At 38.1% G+C, this 23,751-nt stretch overlaps 1 long non-coding RNA gene across 1 annotated transcript; it reads right to left on the bottom strand.

The window, feature by feature from the left end:
- On the bottom strand, positions 1 to 19,975 carry LOC116904091. Its single transcript, XR_004388328.1, has 3 exons — positions 19,776 to 19,975; positions 2,149 to 2,242; positions 1 to 201 (listed from the first exon to the last, which is right to left on the bottom strand). It is a non-coding gene; the product is annotated as an uncharacterized LOC116904091 (long non-coding RNA).
- Positions 19,976 to 23,751: the final 3,776 nt, after the last annotated feature.

The following is a 23,751-nucleotide window of genomic DNA, read 5'->3' as shown; positions in this document are numbered from 1 at the left end:
TTAGATCAAAACATTTATTTACTTATGTTTTTATTATACAAACAAAAATAAATCCCAGAGATAATGAAATAAACATATTCTCTAAAGTATCCCATGCTGGTTTCTCTGTCCGAGAATGTGGTAGAGTCCATGTTTAAGTTCCTGGAACATTCCTGGGGCTATGAAGTCTCCATCTTGTAACCATGCTTCTCCAGCTCAGCGCTGAAAGAAGAAAAGACGAACTGTATTAGCACTTTTCTAAGATGCTTCTAAGACAGAGTAACTAAATTAAGCTTGGGTCATTCGCTTAAAACATTACAAAATAGCTTGACTTTAGCTCCTAAAATGAAACCATAAGAAGGAAATTTGGTATCAGTTAATATAATAATTTAAAAATGTGTTTATCCTCTAATTATATTTTATTTTCAATAATTGTCTTATATATAAACCTACTTAACAAAATAAATGAAAGACTATTTACTATCCTCTAAGAACCTTGCAAATACTAAAGTCCTATTTCTAATGTATATTTAAATAGAATTTACAATATTCTTTCAGATTTATTTTATATGTATAAAGTTTTGCCTACGTGCACATGTGTATACTGCTTGAATACCTACTGCCCACAGAAGTCAAAAGAAGGTACCGAATACCCAGAAATGAAATTACAGATGGTTAGGAGCCACCATTCAGGTATCAGCAACTGAGTCTGGGTCTTCAAGAGTAACAAGTATATAAATCACTGAAGCATCTCCCAATCCCTAAAGTAAGGTTTTGTTGGTCCGGCTGTTTGGGTGGAGATAAGGACTAAAATCATGCATGCAAAATGGACACACTACTACTTAACTTAACTGTATTTTTAGACACCTCAACAAAACTTTGAGACTTGCAAAGGTGACATAAATACCAAATTTTTATCAACTGTATAATCATCCCAAGTATAATCATATAAGGAAGGGAAGTAGCTCCTGTCAATAAATGGTGTTCGGAAACCTGGATGCTCACATGTAAAAGTGAGTTGCACACACAACACATGTCAAAATTCATTCAAATGTCTAACAGTAAGAGCTCAGCTATATAATTCTTACAGAAAGACACAGGGATAAATCTTCACTATCAATTTAGTTATGAGTTTCGATACCAAAAGTATAAGTAGCAAAAGAAAAAATAAACTTGACTACTAAAATTTTAAATTTTGAAAATGCCCTAACAAGGTAAAAGAAACAACCTAGCAGACTGTCTGATAGGGCTTTAATACCAAGAATAAACAGACTTTTCCTCTCCCCAAATGTTACACATGGCCAAGAAGCACACAAAAACCTTAGTCACTAGGGAAATTAAAGTAGAAATTACAAGGAGATACTTCTTCATGGCCTTTACTTACAAGATTTAAAGAAAAATAAATGAATAACAACATGTTCTATGATTGCCATTGGAAAAATTTTTTAATGATTATAGACAAGTCTGACAGTTCTTCAAAAAGTTAAAGCAGAATTACCATACAACCCAGAAATGTCACTTCAAATTCCCTAAAACCTGAAAATAGGTGCTCAAATACATGCGCATGTGTGTTCATAACAGCACATTATACACAGCATATAAAAAAGTAAAAATGTCCCCAAACTGACAAGCACATAAAATATGATATATCCTACATTAGAAAATTATTGAGTTATAAAAAAGAATAAAGTACTGTATATACTACAATATTTCTTAACTTAGGAAAGATTATGCTAAGTGGAAGAAGCTAGGACACAAGGACATATCTTTTATAATAGCATTTATATGAAATTCTAGAATAGGCAAATCAGGTGAACTTGTATCAAATACAATAAAGTAAACTACTATAATTCCAATCTGCAAAAATGAGAATCACTTGTTGAATTCCAAATTAGTTCTATGATGCTAATTTCTGCTCAGTTATGCAACACTGGTTGAAAATACATGTTCACAGGATCAGTTCATGAAAAATAGTAAATATGCTTTCATTTAACTACCTTTCTAAAGGGAACAGAAGTTGTATGCAATTTCCTCAAATATTCCTGTTTAGAAATCCAAAGGTAGTGTGTCTGATTTTACATAATGAAAGAATCATCCATCTATGGAACCTGAATATTCCATGTTTAAAATCAATACTGAACTACAATAAAAATCTGGCTGAAAACCCACCGTAACTGATTGGAGAAGTCGTCTTCTACATTGTCATCATCCCAATTATCCTCCCAGACGTGTGCATCTTCATCTTCATCTAAGCCGGCCCAGTCTAAAAATGGAAAGAGATATCTAAGTATTTCTCATAGGTGATTTCCACAAACATAAAATTTGCCATTAAGTTTCCACATAACAAAAGAAAACAACTAACAATTTACCTAAGAAAAATTATAATCTTTCCCTACAAATCTTTGACGTTTGCTCTCTCGTTTTCACTTCTTCCATACACAACAGGGCAGATTCGCACAGTGAACTCAAGGGATTCTGTCAGCACACACCAGCCTCAACCAGGTCAAATCCAACAAATCCAACATCAAGACGAGATGTGGACATGGGTTCCCAGGCCTAGCTGAGGACCTATGGGCAACTGAAAGCGAGACTAAGAGTCAGGTTTTTGTTTTGTTAAGAGCCTATAGTAAGCTGACCATGCTCCAGGGGAAAGCCAAACATTAGAATATATAGGGAGCACATATTGAACATGATGGGTAGGGAAAAAAGGCACGAAGTTGGGTAGGGTAGGGAAGGAGGTAGATCTGGGAAGAATGTGGGGGAAAGGATGACTATGATCAAAATCCATTGTCTGAAATCTTCAAAGAACTAGAAAGAAACATATTCAAATTATAAGCTACTGCCTATATTTAGCAAGCAGAAAGCTACATAAAACTTAGAAGTTTTTTGAGAGAGAATCTCATAAACATCAAGAGTGGTGTTAAAGTCATCATGTTGGGGAGTGTGGCCTCGCCTGCTTGATCTCCCTGTCTCCATATCCCGGGTGCTGAAATAACAGATGCACACCAGGGAGCCCCACTGGACTTTGACAGAAGGAAAAACTTAAACACACCAGGGGAGGAAGAGAGTATTGCTGCTTTTACTTTAATTGTTGTTCCTTTTCCTCTTTCCTTTTGGCTGTAAAGGACAGGTTTAGATAGATTTCGGCTTTACCAGAAAAACACCCGTGTAAATATTCTTAGGCGTTCTAGGGTAATTGTCTATTGAGGGCTGGAGAGATTGCTCGGTAAGGTGAGAGTTGGGACTCTCAGCACCTGCTGTGGCAGGCGCCTGGAGTAGTGAGTTCCTGGGCTCAGTGGGAGCGATAGAGTTACCAACAGAGATGCTGACATTCAACTCTGGGCTCTGCACTCCTCTGCATATGTGTCTACACACACACTTACAAAATAAATATCTATTGCTAAAATAATTCTAACAGTACAGAAGCTCTAAAGCAATTATTCAAGCAATGGACTAATCAATTAGTTACCTTTATACAACCAAATATTTAGTTAGTACTTCTAAGTAGTTACCTCCAAAATTTTTGTCTTTGTGCTTTTGAAACACAAACTCATGGAATGCCTGAATTAGAAACTGCATCCCTGATTCATCCTCTGCTTGTAGTGTATCCTTCAGTAACGACAGTTCAGCAATATACTGGTGATTTCCAAATGTATCCCCACTGTTAAAACTATCCTTTACACTTTCTAATTCTACATGTAACTGACTCTGGGCACAAACCTAAAATCTAACTGGCCTAAAGACGGAAAAGCAGAGGAAACTTTAAAGTCCCTATTGCTGAAGACAGTAAGCACTTAGGGCACAAGGACTGGAGGACTTGAACTGGTTGTGATCTGAAAACATTCACCTTCTGCCTGAGGAATATATTTCACGATGCCAGAAGGTGCCCTGCCAGCTTCCAAAGGAAGGAAGCAACCAATAGTCCTACCCAGCTGTGGTGCCTATGAACACAGATGATGAGCAGCCTGACACAATAACCCTAAGCATGCACAGTTTAATGAGAAGCCAAGTGCTCTAGAATTGGACATAAGGCCTGCTGAACAGGAGTGAAATCATGCAGAGTACTGGAAAATTAGCCAATTAGCCAACTATCCAGGGCTAGTGAAGTCATAGATCTTGGAGGAGAACCAATAGTCACACACTTTACTAAACTAGCACACCCAACCCCTAACTACATTCTAAATATTTATACCTGTACCCACAGATAAGTTCTCCTTATCACAGAACTGCTTTTCAACAAGTGGAGACTGTTACAGAAAACCCCAACTGACCATATACAGCGGACAAGTGACTGTGGCCAGCCCTAGTGATGCATCTGTAACACAATTCCTAAGGTTCAGGGATCATTCCAGAAACGAGGGCACAGAGATTGTAAAGCAGAACAGGAGGTCTGCTGTGAGACCGTGACTCTTCACAATGTCAGAAATCACACCCGGGAAGTCTCACCAACATGGCTAAGTAAGAAAAGCTTGAACAAGAACACCAATAGACATGGTAACATGAAGGGGAAAGCTCAGGAGGCCTCAGCACTAAATAAAAAGCTACAGACAACTAAGGAGTGCTGAGAGCTGGAGAACAGGGAAACACTGAAAACATGCATGTACAAATGACATTAGACGGACTGTAGGTTGTATTTATGTATTTAGGAACACACACCACCACCACCAAAGAAAATAATGAGAACATGAAATTGGAAGAGCACTGGGGAGGGGAGGATTAGAAGAGGGAAAGAGAAGGGGAAGATGATACATATCTCAAAAAAACAAAAAACAAACAAACAAAAAACCCTAAAAATTAGGAACCCAAAACATCCATCTGTTCCTTCTACTTTAGATCCTGATGAAAATTTGGCCTCCAAGGGAATGTCACTTTAATCACCTGCCCTTTTCCTTTCATTTCAATGACACCCCAAAAGTATATGCCCCTCAACTCCTGCTTAAGTTTACACAACTGCTATAATCCTGACTGACAACTTTACAGGTTAACATATTTCCTTTAAAATAAAACTACTGTTCCAGGTGTGGTAGTGCACATCTGTACACATCTGTACACATCCCAGCACTAAAGCAGAAGCAGAGGTTCATGAATTCTGCCTCAGCTACACAGCACAGTCCTGCATGAGAAATATCAAAGTAGGGTGGTGGGGGATGACAAACAAATTTGAACATTCAAATCTCACAGTTTCTTCATGTTTGTCATGTGTCTTATTTATGCACATCCCTCTAATGGAGAAACTGTATAATGAAGAATGACCCATAAGATCTTAATTTTTAATTAGCTCCTAAGTTCACACTTGATATTTTGAAATGACTTAACCCTTTCACTGGTATATGTGGGGTACATGTGAGTGTGGGGGTGCACATGCACATGTGTGGAAGCACAGGTCATTAGGTGTTCTCCTCTCTTACTTCCCATGTTATTAAGACAGGATTTCTCACAATGAGCCTGGAGCTAGGATGGGAGCCAGCAAGCCCCGGGGACAGTTCCTGTCTCTGTCACACAAGATTACAGGTATGGGCAGCCATAAAACAACTTTTGCTATGGACACTGAGGATTCAAACTCAGGTCCTTATGCTTGCACAGCAAACATTCATAATCCTTAATCCACCGAACAATCTTCTCAAGTCTGCTTAGAATTTTGTAAACGATCAAGCATTTGATGTTATCGTTGTACCAGCTTTTGAACTCACTCACTACTTGACTTCTAATTAATTCAAACACTAGTCATTTATTCACCATTATAAAAGCTGTCACACCTTCATGAAGAAATGGCTGATTTCAAATCTGTGACATACAAACCACCAGGCAAGTTAGATTTATTTTTAATGCCAGAAAGCATGTCAAAGCTCATAGAATCTTCCTGAAATGAGTAACACTGTTAAGAAAAACAACACGTCCGTTTACAGCAAACCCTGGACAGAAAAATAGATAATATTCTTTATAGTTGCATTTGTATAAGTACAAAGACTGACAGAATTAGAAATGATCATTTTGCAAAACTTCATTGCAACTTAGTAAAAGACCACTAACCACTATTAAAATTATGGAATGAGAAATGGGTAGACCAAACAGGACAGACTGCTTACTCATTGAGACATTGGTGAGGCACAGCCATTGTCATCTTAGCCAAGTACACAACAGTATCACCACTGAGTTAGAACAATGCAGCATGTGCTTCTCAATGTAAGCAGTAATAGATGTTCATTACCTCTATGGACCTCTGGATAAATTTAATTCTGAATCTATAAGACAAACGAGAAGGTGAGACTTCGATAACTGGCCTCTTCAATGGAGTAATCAACAAGGGCCTACGAGAGGCACCACCCACAGTAGACTAGGCCCTCCCACATCAATCAATCATTAATCAAGGCTTGCATACAGGATAAAATGCTAGGGACATTTTCTCAGTTGAAGTTTCCTCTTCCAAGATGGTCTTAGTTTCTGTCAAGATGACAAAAACCAACCAACCAACCAACCAAACAAACAAAAAAACCCGAAACAAAGAAAATAAATTCATCAGTACAAAAATCCACCCATGGTAAATACCACCTCTAGAATTTGAGTATCATAGCATTAATACCCTGGGCAATTAATAATTAGGTGAAATGTCCCAGTTTCTTAGGAATAACATCTAATCTATCTGCCTCTGTAATTCTAAATAACAGCTAGCACTTAGCACATGAACAAGGTTATGGAACATGTACAGAATCCTTAATCACAAGAATAAAATCTGATCCTATATATTTTTGTTTGATTTCCCTGCATTCACCTCAAACCCAGTAATTCTTGGGTAGTTTCTAAAAGAGTCTGTCCTAATCATGACTTTCATCTTATTAGTGGCCTATTAAAAATACAGCAAGCACAGAACCTACACAGATCTGTCCAGGTCCTTTGAGTAGATTATGGCTTCAGTTTAGTATTTTTTGGTGGGATTCCCCAGTGTGTAAATGAGTGGGTTTCTGTTTCTTGTGCCTTCTCTTGGGCTCTTTTCCTGTTTCTTTTGTCCAGTTCTTACATAGAAGAGGTTTGTTTTTTATTTTATTTTATTATTATCCCTTAGAGGCCTGTTTGTCTTCAAGAAACAAACAGAAAAACAGAAAGAATGGCTCCAGATGAGAAGGGAGGAAGGGAGGAACTGGGAGGGGAAATTATAATCAAGATATATTATGTATATGTACATATATATATAATAAAAGGAGAAGAAAAAAGAAAAGAAAAAACAGCTACCAAGATTTCAGTCTTATGGTTTGAATCTGAAAATATTCCATGTTTAAATATTAGTCTGCACCCTGTGGCACTTCTCTGAAGGCTACTGAGCTTCTAGTAGGTAGACCTGGCTGGTTGAAGTACATGACCAGGGGTGGACTTTAGAAGGTAGTCCAATTGAGCTTTCTACCTTTCTTAAGGACAATCATGTGGACAAGTCCCTATCTCACACACCAGGGGCCATGCTTTCCCTGCTACGATGGGCTGACATTTCCCTGAATCTGTGAGCAGAAATAAAATTTTCCTCCCATAAATTGTTCTGTCAGGTATTTATTCTGTCAATGTGGAGAAAATAGCATGAATCTCAGAAGATAAAGAACGAAGGCACACAGGCAGGCATTCATGCATGATTTGGTTTTGTTCTGTATATAGGTACTAGATTAAAAACTACTCAACAGTGGCTCACGACAACATTTATTCCAGTTACATACTTAAAATTTTCTGATTTAAGAACAAAAAGAAGAAAAGTACTTCCATTTACCTCTTTCCACAAACCAGAAAAGAACAGAAATTTGGAAGCCATCATAGCTACTCTCGTCCTCCTTCAACTACCATAGTCACATCTTGTCCCATTTAATTCCTAAATATCTTAAGTTGTTCACCTCTTCCCTACATTTAATGCAGCTATGTCAATGTGGGTGAGATTATTTCCTTTATGGACTGTCACTGTACCTTATACTGTTAACAACACCAAGAGACCATTATGTGAAATTGTGTTACATAGAAGAGGCAATGGATGCTGGGATCAAATTTTAAATACAACAGGAGCTTCAAAGAGGAGACGTGGCTTGGCAGTTAGTGCTTATAGTTCTTTTAGAAGACCCACCCCCCCACCCCCCACAGCTCATAACCATGTTTAATTCCAGCTCTGGGGATGCTGACTGCCTCTCTTGGTCTCTGAGGGTACCTGCATGCATGTAGCACGCACACATAGGTGCATACACATAAATAAAAATTAGTAATGTTCAAAGGAGCTTCATTTCAGACAGTAGATGTTTCTCTACATCACTAAATTACCAAAGATCATGTGATGGCTTTTTAATTAAAATTGAACAAAACCTTCAAATAATCCCAGATTTGTTTAGAAACATATAGTTTCTTGAATGTCAAAGTTGTAATAGAACAACTGAATTTACTAATGATTGGCTGATAATAGTCCTTTTGCTCCTCCATATTCCCTCCAGTCTTACTATACTGACTATAGTACTATGGCCATTTAGTAATCTAACTAGGTTTTCCCCCTAAAGAAATGTTATTATTAAACCCTTACTTATTAAAATTCAAAGGAAACTACTTCATTAAATTGCCTTACAACAAATTTAGGCTTTGTACTTGAAGTTTTTATAAAATGGCCAAGACATGACTATTTAAAAATTACTGATGTTTGGAACTAGAATGGGTCTTAAAAATCACTCTGTATTACCCTTTTTGGTTTGAGAATAATCACCATTACCACAATCAAAACCAGATGAAGAAAAGGCTGCCTCACAAAAGATACTAACTTTTTAATATCAATCCTCCACCCCTCCAGTCTTAAACCCTGGCTGTAAATACGCTGTTTGGCTAGAGCACAGACACAGGAAATGTCAAATACCTGTTGAGATACTTTTAGATATTTTTATAATCATACCTGAGGGAGTTTAAAGTTTAAAAACAAAATTAGCCAAACAATAATCTGAACAAAGACTTCACACTAAGTTTTGAGTGTGTGTGTGTGTGTGTGTGTGTGTGTGTGTGTGTGTGTGATGTCAGTAAACCTACAATAGAAGAATATGTGAAGCTACTTAAACATCAAGCCAACAGTCAGCCTGAAACACTTCCAACTAAATAATTTCCCGTTAAGTAAGCAGTTTCCATTTGTACTGGCCCCTAAGAAGGAAATGATCATGTGTGGAAAGATGTAAGTTAAAAATATAAAATAAGAAAAATACAGTACTTTTTGATACAGCTTATGAAGTCTTTCAAAAGCACTGCAGAACTTTAATTGTCTTCTAAAGCAATTGCCTTTTTAGAAACACTAAAATTATAGGGTTCCAGAAACTATTAATCCAAATTATTATTTGATTCAAAATGTTGATTTTAATATTGTTATTACTTGGTGTCATTCAAATGTCTCCCTGATGGCTTTACTTCTTTTAACTTTGTGAGACAGGAACAAAAAAACTTGTTAATTTGTAACCAAATGCTTCAGAAAATCACCAACAAGAAATGTAACTGAGTTGGTAATTTGTTTTATGAAGTGCCAATTCTTAATCTGAAAAAGTCAAAATTGTTAACCTAAGTCTTTGTTTCTTTAAAATGGTGTGATTTCTAATGTATCGATCACACTGAGCAGACGAGCACTTTAAACAGCCTTCTCATGCTTTAATAGGGGAGACAGCAAAGGGCAGAAATAAAGTTCTTTGAAAATGAAATGTCTCACAAAGCAAGGAAGGCAATAAATACCACTGGCAATGCTTGAGGATTCACAAAAATTGCTCTATTTCCTTGGTAATTTTAAAAATTACATTGTATCCAAGTATGTCTACATATGTGGGTGTACAAGCCATAGTGCATATGCGGAGTTGAGAAGACTACTCTGAGGAGCTGGCTCTCCCCCTCTACCACAAGGATCCTGCAAATCAAAGGCACATCACCAGGCTGGGTAGCAAGTGCCTTCACTACCCTGCATGCTCATGCTACTCTTATATAGGTTTTATGACTTAATCATTCACTGGTATCTAATTCTTCACTAGCTCAATAAATGTAAATATACTTTTAAATTTTAATACCTTATCCTGGGAGTAAGATGTACTAAAGTTGACTCAGATACCTTCCAATCACTATAAATGAAGAATCTGATAAATTTCTTCTTATCCACATTTATTTACTGTGTGTGCATGAAAGCACCTCCCACAGTGAGCATGTGGAAGTCTGAAGACAACTTGGGGGTCAGGTCTTCCTCCCACCATGTGGATTCTAGAGATCAAACTCAGGTCACTGTCAGGCTTGGCAACATGTATCTCTAACCTGCTGTGCCACCTTGTTAACCGAAGAAATACCTTTCTTTTGAATTACAGCTATTAAGTAAGCATTTTAAATTATTTGATAAAAGCATTAGGAAAATTAGTCATATTGGCAAATCAGAATATAACATGTATTCTACAAAGGAGCTAACAGTTTTGCTTAGTAAATAAGCTTATGTACTGACCTTGTTCTGTGAAAAGTTTAGTAGAGCTTAATAACTCCAAATATTATTTTATATATATATATCTCCTCTATACCAAATACAAAAGTTATATATCTAGTTATAATTCATGTCATTTCTGAAAGTGCAACATGGGTACTTGGTAAATGTGAGAATGGAGTGCACCAACGCTCTCCTTCTTTAAATTACAAAACCAGAGTGGATTCTTTTCAGAACTTGGTTTCAATATAACCCCAACGCAAACACATTTCTACTATATTCTACTCTCCAATGTCTACTTAGTAGACAAGGTACCTAGCACTCACAGCACCACATGTCAAAGGAGGGCTTCAGAATAAATAAGCAAAAGTGATCCACACATGGTGGTGCTCCCAAGCCACCGATGGGCAACTCCTTGCCACAGTGGCAGAGTCTAAAACGAAATGTCTAAAAATTTCAAATCAAGTTCTTTTCATCAATAACATGTATTTGACAAAATGTTTCCACTTTGTTCATTTCACTTAATTTAATAGAGCGGCCAGAAATCATTCTCAAATTGCCCTTATGACTTAAACTCTTACCTTAAATTTTTACCCTGCTTCTTACTATTTAGTGCTATTCAAACTGAACTCCATCATCTATTTCTTGGGCACAAAAGTGCAAAATCAGACTCCTTGATCTCTTACTATTCCTCACGCCCCACATATAACTAGCAGACCCATGTGAATCAGTTGGCTTCCTGTTATCCATGCTTTATCCTCCTCACTTCACTAATAACCTAACTGGGGAACCTTCGTATCTCAGTTATTTCAACAATTTACTATTTCATCTACTCGAGTCTTGTCTCTACCATTGCAAATTAATTCTGCTGGCTTAAGATCTCCCAAACAGTTTAGTGTCTATACAAAACTCACATGCCTCATTGTCAAAAGCAAATAAGTAAATAAAAACAAAAAACTCTCACATGCACTTCAAATCTATTTAACAATGAAGTCCACAATAATTGTGACTTAAAAGACTGCCAAGATCAGATCTCTAGCTACCTGTGTTTACAAATACTATTTCTTAGTTCCTTTTCTCAATAAATAAATGAATAGCTTTAAAAAAATTTGAGAGAGGGACACATGCCATGTTATTTAGGGACCAGAAGACAACTTGGGACAACTTGGTGGAGTCTATTCTCTCATTCCACCTTCATGTGGCCTCCAACTGAAGGTGCAGAGAAAACCTTCACCTATACCACGAGCACTAGATCATCTACAACAATAAATACACATGTATTTTCACCTCCAAGCATTTACTTATCCTTCCTTTGGAAGCTCCTCTTTTAAATTTTAATCTCTTTCTTAAAGATTATTTGTATGAATGTTCTTCCTGAATGTATGTACACAATATGCATGACTGATACCCATGGAAGTCATAAGAGGAGTCAGATCCCCTGGAACTAGAGTTGCAGGTAGTTCTAAGTACCATGTGGGTGCTAGGAATTGAACCCAGGTCCTCAGGAAGAGGTTCTCTTAACCACAGAGCCAACTGTTCACCCAATTCCATTCCTTAAATTATCTGTTCCAACAGTCCTAACTCATGTTTTAAATCCATGAAAGTAATCTTTTTTTTGAACTGTTGTTGGACTTTACATTTAGCGTGTTTTAATATTCTCTCTCTCTCTCTCTCTCTCTCTCTCTCTCTCTCTCTCTCTCTCTCTCTCTCTCTCTCTCTCTCTGTGTGTGTGTGTGTCTGTCTGTCTGTCTGTCTGTCTCCCCAGGAGAAAAGAAATTGAAATCTCACCAGAAGCCACAATTGTGACATTTAACCAGGGATATGGGTATGAATGGGGCTGGGGGTAGGAGTGAAGCCTTAGATACTCTTCCTGAGATAGGCATTTCCCAAAACTAAAGCACTCTGCTTGGTGACAAAGCCACTGGTCCTTATTCCTCAGCATTTATATTCTTTACTACATTTAAACACAGATCCCGTAGAGTTAAAATCCGCTTTAGTACAGTGTCTACCTGGTGTGACTAGTTACTTTATTTTATTTTGCTAAAGCCCTGGGTAAAAAGTCTACACCTCACAGAGCTGTTATGAACAGTAAGAGGTTGTGTAAAGCATTTAGGACTGACAATGGCATCTAAAGTCATTTTCTCTATGCATTCCTCAGTTACAGATTTATAAGAAGCAATTTATATTAAATGAAAGTCACTTGTTTCATGTTAATTAGAAAAGCACTTATAGGGTAAGAAACTCAAGCAGAGAAACTTTCAAAATAAAGATAGCTACCAGATTGGACAAAGATATTTGGTGGACTTTAAACACTTCAAAAGATCATACAATTTTTTTGCCATTTTTACTTCTGTTTTAATGTTTTCATAATTCAGTTTTCAATGAGCAAAACTTAACAACCAGGTAGTGATCTTAAATACTACAAGTCACAATTGCTTTTTGTTTGCTCAGGCTACATAAGCATGAAAATAGTTAATCAGATAGTTTCCAAAGAATTTGTTTGTACTGTTAACATCCTGGTTTATAACTCTTATCTCCTATCTCTGTAGGGATTATTCATTCTGATTTTCATGTATTCTTAAACAATGTATACTACATATATACAAAGTATGCTGCTTATATACAGCTATACATCTCCAGTGTCTTTAAATTTTATATGAATAGCACTCTACAAAGAGGGTGGGGGATAATTCAGACTGAATACGGTCATGAAAGAGGGGACCTCAGGATATGATTGGAGAACAAGAGAGAAGGCAGCTTTCCTCTCACTAGGAATGACTGTCAACACCTGTCTCACCAGACTGAGTGAGAAATAAAACTCTGTTGTTTAGCCCATTCAGTCTATAGTCTTTTCTTCTGGCAGCCCAAGCAGGCTAGTACAATTAGAAAAACCTTCCACAGCTCAAAAACATTATGCATGAATCATAGACAAAGAAACTAAAGAGTAGGGTTCAAGGAAAAGTATAATAGTTAACCTCCGACAACAACAACAACAACAAAAGAAGGGGCTAGGAGATAGCTCAGTTGGGTAAATGCCTGCAGTGCAATCACAAAACCCTGAATGAATTTGGCTCCTCAGCAAAGCTGAGTGTGGTGGGATGCACCTGTAGTACTGAGGAGGAAGAGAAGATCCTGAGGACACCTACCCTTGCCAAACTGAGGAGTTTCAGGTTCACTGACAGACCCACTTTGGGCCTCCATATACATATGCACACATTTACACATCACATACAACTAAAAGAAAAAGAAGAATGTAAATGATCTGAAATAAAATGATAGAATCTTATTTTTCATATATCTGATTGGCAATGACTAAAATGTTCAATATCTGGTACAAGAAAGCTTAATAAAGAAAACATGAATTATAAACAGAAATATGTATCAGCATAACTCTTCTCAAAAGTAATTTGGGAATATATGTTTAAATTTAAAATGCACCTGGTTCTGGACGAGGTGCCCAAAGTAATGAAAGAGAACATTTCTATGAAGAGGCAACATATGTGGTCAGTGTGTCACAGCCTGGAGAGAATGAAGAAGTCACCTGTGCTAGAGTGAGGAAAGAAAGGGAGAGCTCTGCCAGACAGAAGGCTAAGCCTTAAAAAGATGAGCAGAACTTTACAGGCCGGCAGAGGAGAGGATAAACAATGGACAAGACATTTAAGATAAACAGACAATACACTTAAGATGCAGTAGATAACAGGTGTCTAGTTACTAGAGCAGGGAGTTATAAATGTTGAAGAGGCAAACAGACAAAACTCTGCAAGGACCCTGTGGTTCTGAACTCCAAGTGGAGGACCTAAGGTAAACTTGTGGCTTTTACAGATCCACACATACATATAACTGCATGCTCTCTTGTTCCTTCCACTGGGAGAAATAACACCCTAAAAGCAATGAGCATAAGCAGAACCAAGATCCTGTTCTCCACTCCAACCAAGCAGGGAAATTACAGTGCGCTTCAAGCATCCTGTGTTAAATGGTAGTAAATGTAGAAAGAATGATAAGGACATGTAAAAAACACATAAAAACAAGCATGGAGTTTTTCATATTCATATCAGACAGTAAGAATAAAAATAAAATTCATTGAATTAAGAATTCAGCACACCCAAAGATTATACATGAACTGACCCTGGGCTCCAACCTCATAGATAACAATGAATAGCCTAGTAAGAGCACCAGTGGAAGGGGAAGCCCTTGGTCCTGCCAAGACTGAACCCCCAGTGAACGTGATTGTTGGGGGGAGGGTGGTAATGGGGGCAAGATGGGGAGGGAACACCCAGAGAGAAGGGGAGGGGGAGGGGCTAGGGGGACGTTGGTCCGGAAACCAGGAAGGGGAATAACAATCGAAATGTAAATAAGAAATACCCAAGTTAATAAAGATGAAAAAAATAAAAATAAATAAATAAATAAAAATTCAGCACATAGTAAGATAAATATATGAGAAATAAGAAAATAAATGCATTAAAGTCTTGGGGATTAGAATGAATATTTACATAGTTTCAACATCCCTCCCCTGAAACAGCTATTGTGATTCAAAAATTTACTTCTCTGAATACAATTATTTATTTATTATTTTTATTTTGTGGGCACTGGTGTTTTGCCTGCATATATGTCTATGTGAGGGTGCCAGATCTCCTGGAAATGGAGTTACAGACTGTTGTGAGCTGCCTTGTGGGTGGGTGTCTGCATATATGTCTATCTGAGGGGTGCCAGATCTCCTGGAACAGGGGGTTTCGGACTGTTGTGAGCTGCCTTATGAGTGGGTGTTGGAGATGGAACCCCAATCCTCTAGAAGAGCAGCTAAGGCTTTTAACCAATAAGCCATCTCTCCGTCTCGGAATACAACTTCTAAAAATGGACATTTTAAGTACCTTCTTATACCTACCTATCATGTAGACTAGGGATCTTCTTTCAAAGTTTGAGGAACACAAATTTTCTATTTCATATCAGCACCATGCAACTAACTTAAATGTTGGATGGTCTTGTTTATATGACTACCACAATACATTTAATAATTGTTAACATCAAAGCTCCTGTTGGTACTAGGTAAAATAACCGAGATAGTATGGAAAACAGTCAACAATGGTCCTGTCTGCCTTCTATATTTAATCTATAAAGAAATTCTTCTAATAATTAGTACCAATGTTCAAGTTAATTTTGTTTGTTTTTCACCCTAGCATTTCTCTCTGTAGTCTTAGTTATCCCAGAACTCTGTAGACCAGGCTGGCCTTGAACTCATTGATATCACCCTGCCTCTGCCTCCCAAGTGCTGGAATTAAACATATTTTAATGGTATTCTTCTCATAACAAATCTTTCTTACAACATCTGTGTATAGGACATGGGTAGTGGTTTGAATGAAAATGGCCTCCATAGCTCACAGGAAGGGGCATCATTAGGAGGTATGGCTTTGTTGGAGGACATTTGTCACTGGAAATAGACTTCAGAAGCTCAAGTCAGGCCTAGTGACTACTCAGTCTCCTCCTTCTGCCTGCTATGGATTCAGATGTAGAACTCTCAGCTACCTCTCTTGTACCATGTCTGCCTGTATACCATCCATGCTTCCCCTCATGAAAATAATGGACTAAAGTCTGAACTATAAGCTAGCCCCAACTAACTCCTTAAAAGAGTTGCCACTGTCATAGTGTCTCTTCGAAGTAATAAAACCCTAACTACACATTTAAATTCCTTGGCTACCACTCACAAAATGGCCATTTTTACCTCTATGAGTCATGTGACTGTGATAAACTAAAGCACTCACCAGATGTTTAGACCTCTACAAGATGGCCTACTTTGTCAGATTCCAATGAGAAGGCCTTAGTTACCCAGGAGAAGCTTCAGGAAATGACCAACCCGCTGTCTGACTCAACAGATTCTCAACATTCTCAACTGTATCAGGGAATTTAATGGGACAGGGTGAACTCATATATATGAGTTTTATTGGTTACAGAAAAATTATACAATAGTTAACATAGCAGAACTCTTGCAAATCCTGTTCCCAATTTCACTGAAAATATTCTAAAAAAGCAAGACAATATAAACCAAACATCTTAGCTCTGGAAAACGAGAAAGCAAATAAACAAAACACTAAACAACCACTGTTTCTTCCTGCTTTTATCATCCACTTCTACATGTCAGTGAAAAGAAATCAGCGATACTTTAAAATCCTTTCAATATCTATCTGACAAGAAGAAAGTAGTTTCAAGTTTCAATTATACAACAACTTCAATTTTATAACCCACTCTGTAACCACTAACCTAACTGCATGGATAACATTTGAAATGTTCTCACAATGTTGTTACCTGGGTCTAACACTCTTTCTGAAGGCCTCCAGAAATATATTAAAACCAGTCATACCAAAACTGTGGATTTGAATGGCTTCTTTAGAAAGCCTATTCTCACTCAGCATAAACAACTAGAAATTGTGCAGAATACATTACACAAAGATTCTTAACATGATTTTGTAACAGTTCCGTCTGAATGACCATTATAGTACATACCCACCAATTAGAATAATTTTAAGGAATTGCCAATGTAACAGATTCAGACTAAACAAGGGAACTAGGGGGATAAATGGAACATTTGTTCCTTTGTACCTTCAGAGACTCATTCCAGATGTTACGCTTCACACTGAAGAAGAGCCATTCAATGAAGCAATGAAGTCTCCACACAAACATTAACTAAAGGTCTCTTTTTAAAATAAAATTTATCTTTCTTTAAGATCACCAAATTGAGATCCCATCTAGCAGGTTCTTATGTGGGAGGAGTTGGAGCAACAACACTCCCAATCTACAAACTGTGAAAACAATTCAATGACTTGCCTGTGACAAGCTCTACAGTGTACAGTTTGCACATTACCCAGAGAGTAGTCTGCTCACTATGGAGCACTCTCAAGTAACAAAACCCCTGGAGTAAGACATCCTATAAATGGCAGAGATAGCTCCAGATTGGCTTAACAAGAAAATGTTTCATTTATTCTATAAATGAGTTTATCAGTGGTATACTTCTCATAAAGGGCCACCACAAGAAAAAACAAAAAACAAAACAAAACAAACAAACCAAAAAGGAATGGGTTTTCCAAAGGGAAAGCACTTGAAAGTAAAATAAGGATATAAAAAACTTAATAGAAAACTCAAATACTGAAAGATTCAAATTTTAAGAGGTGTTTCTAACATCCTCTCAAACAATGCAAATGCCAAGACTGCTGGTCCATGAAACCATATTTCATCAGCAACAGCAGATCTATATCATGACAACACCAAAAATTTGAAAGAACATGGTTAGTCTCAAACAAAGAAGGTTCCTCAGTTTTTGTTTTTGTTTGTTTGTTTTGTTTTTTTTTTTTAGGCTTTCTTTCTTTTAGTTTGTAATCAAAGTTTTTAATTTGTAAATACTTAGTAATTTCACCGAGTGAATTATATATGTCAAAAATCTCCCTAATTTAAATTAACGCTATGTAACTGTTAACCAGAAGAAACATACATGTGCATAACAAATTATTTCAAATGTTACTTCTCATTTAAATGTAAAGATTCCTCAACAAACTAGACTCTACATTCTCACAGAGACAAACAAATTTGGAAGATCAATAAATGACACTGCACTTACACTGTCTCCTGTGCATTCTTTTGTCTTTAGAATATTTTTCCTTAACTTCAATAGAATGTTTAAACACAATACAACTGTCAACACTAAACAGACTACTACTCAAAATACAGGCTTTGAAGGACAGACACTACACTAAAGTTGACAAAAGGTGCTGAAAAAAATCTAGTACATTGTCAAGCTGACAGTTACTTCTAAATTCTTTTGCCATCTAGTTATTTTAAACAAATACTTGCACTAAAGGTAAGGGTTAGAATCCGGGTGGGTGCATTGGTCAGGAAGGCCTCTTAGATTCTGAGTTGGCCACTTAACGGCAAGAGTGACGGTTTGTTTTATTTATGTGAACTCTACTGTTTCAAGATTGGATGTTGAACTCTATTCAATGCAAAGCAAGTGTCTTAACCATGTAACTTGTATATAATAAGGAATAAAGAGCATCTGAAATAAGTAGTTAGAATAAGAAGCTAACCTTCCCTCACTTAGCCAATTTTACCACAAAGCTCTATTTAGGAGATTATTAATGAGCCTGAAAACATCAGACTGGACAGATAAATTCATTACCTAAACAAAAGGTAAACTATCCCATAATATATTATAGACTCCTAACTGGGAGGAAATATATCTTCTAAATTGGTTTTTGAGGTTGCATAATATATATACTAATGTTCTCTTTCACTAATATTAAAACATTGCATTATCCGCAAACAGACTATATGTTCCTGGGATGTGATTCTATGCACCCTGAGACCAAGGTGGGGTAACTAAGTACAATTTTTGCCAAGTGATAATTGCTTGATGCCATATGTGCCCACGACTACCCACAATTCTCTTCCTACCACCTTCAGAAAGACAACAGTATAACTCGCTTTTTAAAAAGGGGGTAAATACTTGGGAATTCTACTGAAAACAATTAGCCAATAAAGTAATCAATTTGAAAACATGGCCAAAGGGGCCCAGCTAGCAAACAGAAGGTAACTGTTAAACTTAAGGACTTTGGTGTAAACTAAGGCATCTCAGTTTTATCAATTCCAGTTGACACTGGGCCTGTTTTTCAACTGTTCCAAACTTCCGTTTCCTTACGTGAATAATGGTAAACACATTAATATCTACTTCTTATATTTGTGGAAATGGATTGTGGCGATACAAGTGAAGCACTTACATTCCCAAAATCATAGAGCAAACTCTTCAACATTAGCTATATTATTATCTACAATGAGACAATTAAAGCATCCCTAGTATTGAAGTTAGTTTAGAATGCAGATGTTTAAGAGTTTTATAAAGCTTGGGTTATAAAGTGACCGTAAATGGAGAGGAAGAGAAATTGGGGCAAAATTTGTAATAAGTACACCACACAGGACTCTACTATCATACTTCACAGGGCTCATTCGCGCTGTCCTAAGAGTAGACAGCACTGGCTGTCTGGGGCAACAGTGGGATTCTGAAGTTGAATACCAAGGGGAGGCTGTGAAACCCAAGGAAAGCAAGAGACTGTGTAGATGCTTAGAGTCTAGGGCTGGAGTTTAAAGGCCCAACCTCGCGGCAACGAGGGCCCAGCTTCACCTGGTTCCTCCCAGCGACAAGGAACAAAACACTGGGCCGCGCCTTGAAGCGACGGCTACCGGGACTCCGAACCCGAAGCCTGGACACCCGGAGGCCGTGCCGGGATCCGCGCGGCTGGGTACAGCTCATCCCCGCAGACTCAGCGAGCAGGCCCGACGCCGCCCAACCGTAGGCCCGGGTCCCAGCGCGCGGCCTGGCGGTTACCTTCCGCGGGAAACTCCTCGAACTCGTCGTCCTCTTCCAGGAGACCCAAGTCGACAGGCTGCTTCTTCTCGGACATAGCGCAGCGCCAAGCCCCAACAACGCTCAGAGATCGACCACAAAGTTGGAAGCCTCAGTACTCGTGAGGCGCCGATACTGCCAACGCCGGCGCAACCATAGAGACTAGAGGGGAAGAGCTACAGGGCAGCGCGAGGAATGCTGGGACACCGAAGGTCCTCCCAGAGCTTCCTGCGGGTGTAGCCGGTCCTCCTGTCTTGAACCAGCGAACTGTTTTGTTTTATAGTGTTCGTTCGTTTTATTATTCATGTACTTGTCTATGTGTGAAAGATTTACAATGTGTAAAATTAGTAAAGACCAATACTTAGCTTACAATCATGAACGGAAATCTAAAAAGATAAAGTAACATCAGCTAAGAGCCCGGTCCCACAACATACATTATTTCACTACTCAAACCTATTCCTTGAGCACACAGTTAAATATTTCCACATCACAGGAAACTCAGGACCAAAGGCAGCCGAAGTCACTCAATGCTAGACAATCCTGACTGTGTTCCAACGTTTCCATTGTGCTGTGCCCCTTGGCCTTAGAATTGTGTGTGGTAGGGTCTCTGTGTTCTAACTAGTTGACAGGTTGATGTAAAAATTAAATGAAAAAGAAATAATGTAACGTTGTATTGTTGTTCAAACGGTATAATTTTGGTTTCTTTTTCTTTGTTTTAATTGTGGCAAATGGAAAAAACAAGACAATGACAGATATAAGAAAAGCTAGTGCCTAATTTTTTTGTCTTTTTCTTTTTCTTTTTTCTTTTCCAGAACCCAGGGCCTGTACTTGCTAGGCAAGCGCTCTACCACTGAGCTAAATCCCCAACCCCACTAGTTCCTAAATTAACCACATAGTAACACGTATTTGTGGAGCTTACAAACCTATGCTCTATTGCATCTAAAGGAGTCTTAGATGAGGTACTTAATTTCTCTTTCGTATAATTTGTTTATTTGCAGCACCACAATCAAGATTATACATATAACATGCATAGTTACAGATGCAAGTATAACGTTATTAGATAATATGAAAATTGAAGCAAGTCTGTAATCCCTACTACTCAGGAGGCTGGGGCAGAAGGAATCCTTGGGTACAATATGAGTTTAAAATCAGCCTGAACAACTTAGTGAAACTGTGTTCCCAAACTAAAAGTAAACAGAGAGCTAGAAATATATCCCCAGTGGCTCACTACCCGGTGACAGAGAATTAAAAAGGAAATGGGAAAAATGTTTGAACCAGTCATATGTGATTTATAGATATAAATATGAATAAGGTGTGTTTTATAAGAAGATACATCATAAAGTAGAAAGTGAAGCATCTTTTGTAGAAAATACTTTATTTTATACAAACACTCTTTCCTATTTCATTTCCGTTGCTATGATAAAATATCCGGGCCCCCCACCCCCCAAAAAAAGCAGCTTCGGAGAGAAAAGCTTCATTTGGCTTGCAATTCTAGATTGCACCCCATCATTGAAAGAACATCAAGGAAGAAACTTGAAGCCACTTTCACATCCACAGTCAAGAGCAGAGAACTAATATGTGGTTGCTATTTGTGTTCAGCATTGTCCAGGATCTTTTGCCTAGGGAATGGCCAGCCCACAGTGGGCAGGTCTTTCCATCTCAATGTAATCAAGACAGTGACTCATTGATATGATCATAGAATAACCCAATAGCGATTACCTCTCATTGTGACATTCTCCACAGGTGATTCTATATTGTGCCCAATTGACCATTCAAACTAATCATCACACACACACAGTTTCCTGGTCAAATGATCATTCTTTCTAGATCTTTAAAGATTAACTCACCCTGAAGTAGAACCTGAATGCCTTAAGAAAAATGGACTCTTTTCTATTCAAGTGGACTCTGGATCTTTGAAGCCAACCCTAAACTGTATGGGGATTTTATTCCTATTAGGGCAACAACAGGACGCGAGATCTGCCTTATAAAAATGTTTTATATTTGGGAGTTTACAATTAAAATTTAAAAAAAATTATTAATACTTTGAGAATTTCATACAATGCATTCTTTAAAGTCTTTTTCACCTCTTCTTCCCAACTTTGTGTCCTCTTTTTCATTTTAACAACTCACCGCCTTCAGTTTGCACTGTCTGAATTCTTCTGGATGTAGAGCCATACATTGTTAATTATGAAGAAGCCAAACCCTCAAAGAAAACTGAGTTTCCCTGCCCCGGGAGCTATCAGCTGCCCATACTTTCTCAGTCTGAAATGCTTCCACCTCCAGCTGATGCTGACGGACACTGTTTGGCTCTAGTCCTCTGTGACGTCTGGATCTTCCAATTTGTTCATCTTTTCCGTAATAGTGTCTGAACCGTGGGGAGGAGGTGTGACATCGATGCCCCATTTGTGGACGAGCATCCCCTCTGACACTTGAACCAGGCCAAGGACTGGTTCTATGTTTTCTATGGCCAGGGACTTGCTGTCCCAGTTTAGGATTCTTAGCTAGATCAGCAATGTCAAGTATGCGTTTTCCCCTGTGAGCAGGCTTCAATCCAATCAGAAATAAGTTGGTTACTCCATAACATTTGTGCCACTCTCGAACCCTGGGTACATACCTTATGACACCGTTTATTACTGAAGTTCACAGCATTTACAACTAGATAAGACTGCCAACTGACTTCCTCCACCCAACATCTTAGATAGCACTTTCCAGTCCCGTGAAAGTAGCCAGCAAGGAGGAAGCTTCCTCTCAGTACTGAACTGATTTCTCCACACCTTGTGACCAGGGACATCTTAGTTTTATAGCTGAACTTTTTTTAAAAAATCGATGAACCACTAATAGCATTTGAAAGTACAGGCAGTTCTCTTAGGAGAGGAAAGTGTTTGTTTTTAGATTGTTCTTACTATGCAGCCCCTACCTGGCTTATAACTCTCCATGTAGACCAGACTGTACTGCAATTCACAGAGCTCCACCCGCCTTGCCTCCTAAGTGCTGGGGTTAAAGGTATGAGCCACCATGTCCAATACTCTTGATGTCCTGCTAAACAGCAAATTTCTAGAAATTACTCGTTACATAATAAAATTCTCAAAGAATTAATGTTTTTAAAATTAAGATGCAAAAACCCCCTCTAAAATATCTTTTTGATTGTTTTTCGAGACAGGGTCTCTCTGCATAGCCATGGTTGTCCTAGAACTCATACTATAGACCAAGCTGGCCTTGCATTCTTAGATCTGCCGGTCTGTGCTACCCAAGTACTGAGATTAAAGGTGTGTGCCACCCAGCCTCTGGCTAAATGCAAAGAATTGAAAAGGTTAGATCTTATGCTGACTTCTTACAGTAAATAATAATGAAATAAAATAAATTCCCAAAGAGGGTTTAGAGTCAGCTTCCGGTAATAATAAAATAAAATAAATTCCTAAGGAGGGTTTAGAGTCAGCTTCCGGGATCAACACCCTAAGACCCCTGACTCTGGCACCCAGAGTGCATTTCCTGTTTCTACAATCACCGTTTAAGGACACGCCATTTCATGTTTCAGATCGTCAAGGTCTCTAGGGACCTATACGCTAAAGGTTTGCTCTCAACGACCTAAAGAACTGTGGTGACATGAGGAAAACTTAGGTTCTAGTGCAGGAGTTAGGTCTTCAGGATGCATCCTTGAAGAGAACGTATGTAAGCAGCTTTACTACGCATGCTCCCCACCATGCTGTTCTGCCTCCAACTTATGCCGAAGCTAAGCAACCATGGACTAAAATCTTTAGAACCATGAGCCCCAATGAAATTTTCTCCCAATTTTAAGTTAATTTTCTCCTTTTAATTGAATTTTTCAATTATACAAAGGTCTGAAGAACACACTTCCTCTAGGTTGAATCAGACAGTATTTTTACATCGGTTGGAGGCTCTGTCACTCAGAATAACGCCCCCCCCCCACCTCCAAACCTTTTAAGAAGCATGCGTTACA

The sequence above is a fragment of the Rattus rattus genome, chromosome 6, assembly GCF_011064425.1.
Source record: "Rattus rattus isolate New Zealand chromosome 6, Rrattus_CSIRO_v1, whole genome shotgun sequence".
Lineage (NCBI taxonomy): Eukaryota > Metazoa > Chordata > Mammalia > Rodentia > Muridae > Rattus > Rattus rattus.
The sequence above is the reverse complement of the archived record's forward strand: the minus strand, read 5'-3'. Positions and strand labels throughout refer to the sequence as shown.